The sequence below is a fragment of the Ahaetulla prasina genome, chromosome 2, assembly GCF_028640845.1.
Source record: "Ahaetulla prasina isolate Xishuangbanna chromosome 2, ASM2864084v1, whole genome shotgun sequence".
In the NCBI taxonomy this organism is placed as follows: Eukaryota; Metazoa; Chordata; class Lepidosauria; order Squamata; family Colubridae; genus Ahaetulla; species Ahaetulla prasina.
The window spans coordinates 197,919,502-197,926,628 of NC_080540.1; the positions used below are offsets into that span (position 1 = coordinate 197,919,502).

The 7,127-nt window shown below is 42.5% G+C and overlaps 1 protein-coding gene across 1 annotated transcript in view; it reads right to left on the minus strand.

Annotated features, from left to right (window-relative positions):
- TDRD7 (tudor domain containing 7) overlaps positions 1 to 6,333 on the minus strand; it is a 39,249-nt gene extending 32,916 nt beyond the window's left edge. The window contains exon 1 of the mRNA XM_058171735.1: positions 6,230 to 6,333. The gene's annotated coding sequence lies outside the window, so the exon portion shown is untranslated. The remainder of the gene's footprint in view (positions 1 to 6,229) is intronic.
- Between the last annotated feature and the right edge of the window lie 794 nt (positions 6,334 to 7,127).

Sequence of the window (7,127 nt, forward strand, 5' to 3'; positions counted from 1 at the left end):
ATAATTTAAAAAACTTATTATACAAATGGCCGAATTAAAACATTTAGAATAAAACCCCAAATTTTAAAATGTTAAAACATTAAAATTAATTAAAATCCTATTAAAATCCTATGCCAGTCCTGCGTGAACAAACAAATAGGTCTTCAGCTCTCGGCGGAAAGTCCGAAGGTCCGGCAGTTGCCGAAGTCCAGGGGGAAGTTCGTTCCAAAGGGTGGGAGCCCCCACAGAGAAGGCCCTCCCTCTGGGGGCCGCCAGCCGACATTGCTTGGCGGACGGCACCCTAAGGAGTCCCTCTCTGTGCGAGCGTACAGGTCGGTGGGAGGCATTCGGTAACAGCAGGCGGTCCCGTAAGTACCCTGGCCCTAAGCCATGGAGCGCTTTAAAGGTAGTTATCAACACCTTGAAGTGCACCCGAAAGACCACAGGTAGCCAGTGCAGACTGCGCAGGAGAGGTGTTACATGGGAGCAACGTGTGGCTCCCACTATCACCCGCGCAGATGCATTCTGAACCAACTGGAGCCTCCGGGTACTCTTCAAGGGGAGCCCCATGTAGAGAGCATTACAGTAGTCCAAGCGAGAGGTAACCAGAGCATGAGTGACCGTGCATAAGGCATCCTGGTCGAGGAAGGGGCGCAACTGGCGAACCAGGCGAACCTGGTAAAAAGCCCTCCTGGCGACGGTCGTCAAATGATCTTCGAAAGACAACCGTCCATCCAGGAGGACGCCCAAGTTGCGCACCCTTTCCACTGGGGCCAATGATTCGCCCCCAACAGTCAGCCGCGGCTGCAGCTGACTGTACCGGGGTGCCGGCATCCACAGCCACTCCGTCTTGGAGGGATTGAGTTTGAGCCTGTTTCTCCCCATCCGTCATCCGTCATAATTCAAGCTCGATAAAGGACACAGTTAATGGCTGAAAACAGTACAAACCTTCCTGTGCCTTCTTCTTTAACAAATGTGATAAAGTTCATAGTTCAATTCTAGTGTAGTTTGCCCTATACGGGATGGTGAACCTATGGCATATGTGCCAGAAGTGGCATGTAGAGCCATCTCTCCGGGCACGCCAGCTGTTGCTCGTTGCTATTTTGGATTCTGTGTGAGAACACCAAAAACTGGAAGAGCAGCTCCCTGGCTTGCATACGTGCTTTGGGAAGCTATACTTCTGGTTTCTGGCATGCACATACACGCCAGGCAACTGGTCTTTGCACGCGTGTGCACGCCAGAAACTAGAAGACCATGTGACTGGCATGCATGCGCATGCCGGAAACCAGAAGCTCAGCTTCCCAGCGTACACATCTTATGTGTAAAATTGTAAAGACTCTGATGCTACCCCATGGCAATATTAACTCTCAGCAACACTAAGGACACCTTGGGCAGTCGTTTGAATCTTAGTTTTAACTGAAATTTTCTCTCTTTCTCCTTGATGCACTATATATATTTACCTGAACAAATTCTGTGTTTGTACTATAATTTGAATCTCTAGATAAGTGTTTCTCAGCCTTTACAACTTTCAGATGCTTTGACTTCAACTCCCAGAGTTCCCCAGCATCTTCAAGCTGCCAGAGAAACCCTGCCCTAATTCCAGCCTTCCTGTCACAAAAGGTCCATAGGTATTTGATATTGAAATATCCAAAGTAAAGGAAACCCTACATTTCTAAAGCAATGAAAGAAGCACTGGGCATACAGATAGTCCTCAATTTATAACCATTACTTTAGCAACTGTTCAAAGTTACAGTGGCACTGAAAACAGTGATATACAACTGGTCCTGGTACTTACAACATTATAGTGACCAGACGTCCCGCTTTTGGCGGGACAGTCCCGCTTTTTAATAATTTGTCCCGCGTCCTGCAGCAATTCCAAAAAGTCCCGATTTTTTTTTGTTTCACTCCCATTCTGAAAATGTGAGGTGGCAACGCAAGAGGAGGAGGCGGAGAAGGGGGAATGGCAGAGAAGGGGGCGTAAGAGGGAGGAGAGACGGCGCTTGACTTCACCCGAGAGGAAGAGAAGAGCGGAGAGGAGAGCCCGAGCCTGCCTGGAAGAACTGAGAGGAGAGCCGAGCCTGCCTGGAAGAGCGGAGAAGCAGCAGCCGCTCCTCCTCCTTCAGGCAGGTGGCAAGACTCAGCACGCATGCGCAGCCCCCCCTCCCCTCCGGTCAATGGTGTCCCGCTTTGCCATCGCTGAAATCTGGTCACTTTATACAACATTAACATTAAATGGGGCAAAACTGATTTGCTTAGCAACAGAAATTTTGAGCTCAATTGTGGTTGTAAAGTCGAGGACTATTTATAACGAAACTGCTTTAGCAGTTTAGAGTTGAATCTGGTGTGTGCCTTTGAATTAGTCTGTTAACTCTGTTTTCCTGACAGCAGTTTTCAGAAATGATTTCTCATTGTTGCCTTTTGGGTGAAATAGTTAAAAGCCATTTTGAAAAGTTTGCACTCCCTTATTTTATTTTATTTTTTATTTTTTTTGTCACACAGTATATATAAGTGCAAGTAATTACGCAAGTAAAAATTAAAAAAACAAAATAATAATAAAAAATAATAAAAAAAGTAAAAATAGACTTTGAGCTATATCCATAAAGGAGCCTGCCTATCACGGTTGTAATATGTGACAATGGTAAACTGGATCAGTCACATGACTGACCCAATTTTACGATCTTTTTTGCAGCAGTAAAAGAATTCATGAATGTTAAGTGAACATCACAATAGTTAAACAAACCAATGGTTTTCTATGGGTGCGGTTTTGCTAAAAACAGGAAGTAAATGGTGTTTTCAGCAAAATTATCAAAAAACATGATCATGTGACTGAAGGACACTGCAAATGGCCATAAATGCAGCCCAGCTGCCAAGCACCTGAAGTGTGGTCACATAATTGGGGAGGTTGCCCATCAGAATTCCAAATCTGGATTGTAACTCCCCACACCCCAGTAGGCCTGTCAGTACTTGGACCAGTCATTAAGAGACTAGTTGTAAGTCAAGAACTATCTGTAGCTGAAGTCACGTAGACCAGTGGCTTCCAACCTTTTGGGTGCCAGGGACTGATTCTGTGGAATGCAGTTTTTCTGTGGACCAGGGGGGCGTGGTTTTCTACACTCCCTAGCTTCTTTGCGTGTACAAATGGGGATTTGCTCACTTGTGTGGCCCAGTTCTTGGTAAGCCAAGGAATGGTGCCGGCCCAAAGCCAGGGTTTAGGGATCCCTGATGTAAAAAAAAGGAGCTAGAGAGTGCTGGGATCAGAAAGTTGATCTTTAATGTAATAAAAATCATGCCCAGAGGCAGACAGCTTAGATAATGAAATGCACTTTCATAAAAAAATACATGAAATTTGTCTAGCGATAATTGAAATCTGCATGGTAATTAACTAATAAGAACTAAAGTTGTGTAATTTCTTTGCCTGAAGCTATATTAATATGCTGCCAAATTGTAAATGGGTTTGCTTGATTTGTGGCATTTGCTCTAAGTGCACCTTTTTCACCTGTACAGAATAAAAAGGGATTTTGGTTTCCACTATTTCTGGGTGTTTTGTTGGCTCTTCACACCAAGTGAGTCAACCCAGTATTGGGCTGGACCAACATTCCTAGGCTGAGAGAAAAAGTCACCAAGTGTGGCTTTGTGCCAAAGTAGAACAAAAATCTTGGTCTCCCAGTTTGTAGCCTGATGCTTTTCACCCACTGGCAAACCTCCTTCCCAGGCTGAAGGTAATCAACAACTGGCAGATGACCTGAATGAGTTTTACTGCAGGTTTGAAAGGAAACTACAGCCACCTATCTCCACAACCCCCATCTCAGACACACCAACAACAGCCAAGCCTCCTACAACTGACCCCATTTCATTGGGTTCACAACCCCTAGTGATCACAGAAAAAGAAGTGCAGGACCTATTTCACAGACAAAAGCCAGGAAAAGCTCCAGGCCCAGACAAGATAACTCCTTCTTGCTTAAAAGTCTGTGCTGACCAATTGGCCCCCATCTTTACCCATATCTTCAATAAATCACTAGAGATGTGTTATGTTCCTTCTTGCTTCAAACGCTCTACCATCATCCGAGTGCCGAAGAAGCCCACCATCAAGGAACTGAATTACTACAGACCAGTTGCTCTAACATCTGTAGTCATGAAAACCTTTGAAAGGCTAGTGCTTTCCTACTTGAAAACCATCACAGATCCGCTGTTAGACCCCTTGCAATTTGCATACCGAGCAAACAGATCAACAGTTGATGCTGTTAATATGGCTCTGCACTACATCCTACAGCATCTTGAGTCTCCAAAAACCTATGTAAGGGTCCTTTTTGTAGACTTTAGTTCAGCATTCAATACCATCATTCCAGACATTCTTCTAACTAAGCTAAACCAGCTACAGGTACCGGAACAGACTTGTAAGTGGATCACAAGCTTCCTAACAAACAGGAAGCAGCAGGTGAAGCTAAGCAAGATCACATCAAATACCTGTACAATTAGCACAGGGCCCCCAAGGCTGTGCTCTCCCCACTTCTCTTCTCTCTGTATACCAATGACTGCATCTCCAATGATCCATCTGTTAAGCTACTGAAGTTCGCAGATGACACAACAGTGATTGGTCTCATTCGAGACAATGATGAATCCGCATATAGACGAGAGGTCGAATGACTAGCCTTGTGGTGCAACCAAAACAATCTGGAACTGAACACACTCAAAACCGTAGAAATGGTGGTAGACTTTAGGAGAAACCCTTCCATACTTCCACCTCTCACAATACTAGACAACACAGTATCAACAGTAGAAACCTTTAAATTTCTAGGTTCTATCATATCGCAAGATCTAACATGGACAGCTAACATCACAAACATCATTAAAAAAGGACAGCAAAGAATGTTCTTTCTGCGCCAACTCAGTAAGCTCAAACTGCCCAAGGAGCTGCTGATTCAGTTCTACAGAGGAATTATTGAGTCTGTCATTTGCACCTCTATAACTGTCTGGTTCGGTTCTGCAATTCAACAAGAAAAACACAGACTTCAGAGGATAATTAGAACTGCAGAAAAAATAATTGCTACCAACCTGCCTTCCATTGAGGACCTGTATACTGCACGAATCAAGAAAAGGGCCGTGAAAATATTTACAGACTCCTCACATCCTGGACATAAACTGTTTCAACTCCTACCCTCAAAACGACGCTATAGAGCACTGCACACCAGAACAACTAGACACAAGAACAGTTTTTTCCCGAAGGCCATCACTCTGCTAAACAAATAATTCCATCAACACTGTCAAACTATTTACTGAATCTGCACTACTATTAATCTTCTCATCGTTCCCATCACCAATCTCTTTCTATTTATGACTGTATGACTATAACTTGTTGCTGGCAATCCTTATGATTTATATTGATATATTGACCATCAATTGTGTTGTAAATGTTGTACCTTGATGAACGTATCTTTTCTTTTATGTACACTGAGAGCATATGCACCAATCACACTTGGCCAATTAAAAAAAAAATTCTATTCTATTCTATTCTACACCAAACTGGCTGCCATGAGAGTTATGTGCTCATTTGTTTTTAATTTTTGCACCAACCTTTACCAAACTCTCAGAGCAGTTTACAAGATTGTGAACAAAAACCATGTGAAAACATAAAATCTGAATGTACTAAAATAATGGTTAAGTGAAAGTACTGGCCTAGAAGCCAAGATCCAGCCTTAGGCATGAAAGCTGGTTGGATGACCTTGGACCACTCAATATTAGCCAAGATTGATTTTTCCCTCACAGGGTTGCTGTTTTGGGGAAAATAGGAAGAGGAAGGAATATTAGGTATGTTCACTGCCTTGAGTCATTTATGAAAAATAATAAATATGGGATAAAAAAAAGAGGGAGGTAGCGAGGGAGGGAAAGGGAAAGAAAGCCTAGCACAACAATACCTCTTCAAAACAGTTCTGGCTTAGTCCAGCATGTGACTGCAATAGTGAATCAATTATAACAAATTATCCTGCCATTGGCCAATTAAATGGATGTTCCTCGTTAAAAGTATTTGTTCAGTACACAGATATCTAAACTGCGGTGGATTAATAACAATCATTCACCTACAATAATTTTGCTAGAATTCCCAGAGTCACAGAATATGTAAAGGGCTTACACTTCAGACAAAACAGTCTCAAAGTGCTCTTTATTTGAAAAGTCTTAACCAGGCTATTTTCCAGCTATTGGAAACATTTATTTTTCTTTCAGAATTGCCCCACCCACATCCTATATAACTTACCTTGGAGGGTCACCCCTGTTCCTTCCTGGCTATGTTGAAGAAATGTCAGTGGTTTCTTAGCTGGTAAACGCAGTGGCAGCACAGAAAATTCAGCTACTCAGGGAATAGAAAGTACAACTAAATTAAAGGAATTGAAAGTGAAAGGAGGAAATACAGTAGAAAAATACAGAAGAAAAACCTGGTGAAATACAGCGACCTCTAGCTGTGGAACCTGGATACAGTAATGATTTACTGTATTGAATTATTATGTTCTATTTGTATGCTGTAAATAACTTTATACAGATAGTCCTTGACTTACAACAGATCATTTAGTGACCGTTCGAAGTTACAATGGCACTGAAAAAAGTTACTTATGACCATTTTTCACACTTACAACTATTACAGCATCCTCATGGTCAAAATTCAGCCACTTGGCAACTGGCTCATATTTATGACGATTGCAGTGACCTGGGGTCACGTGTTCACCTTTTGCAACTCTCTGACAATCAAAGTCAGTGGGGAAGCCAGATTCACTTAATAACTATGTTACTAACTTTTGGGCTCAATTATGGTCATAAGTCGAGGGCTACCTGTATAGGGTGGTCAGATGTAGATGCTGTTGCTAACTGCGAGTAAAAAAAATCTTAAGAGAGTAGGGTTTATCAGAAATAGACTGAGCATTGGGTGTGTTAACTGGTTGCAGATAGTACACAATGTATGACATTGAGCTGCAATTTTGGTCATAAACTGTAATGGTCATAAAGGAGGTCATCATGTGACTGCACCTGATTTTACAATGTTTTTTTGTGGCAGTTTTTAAGTGAGTGCAGAAACCCATTATTTGCTATGGGAATTTTTTTTACAGAAATTAAGCAAATAAAGGAGAATATTTGTAGCTCAGGGTTGAAGTGAGGGATCC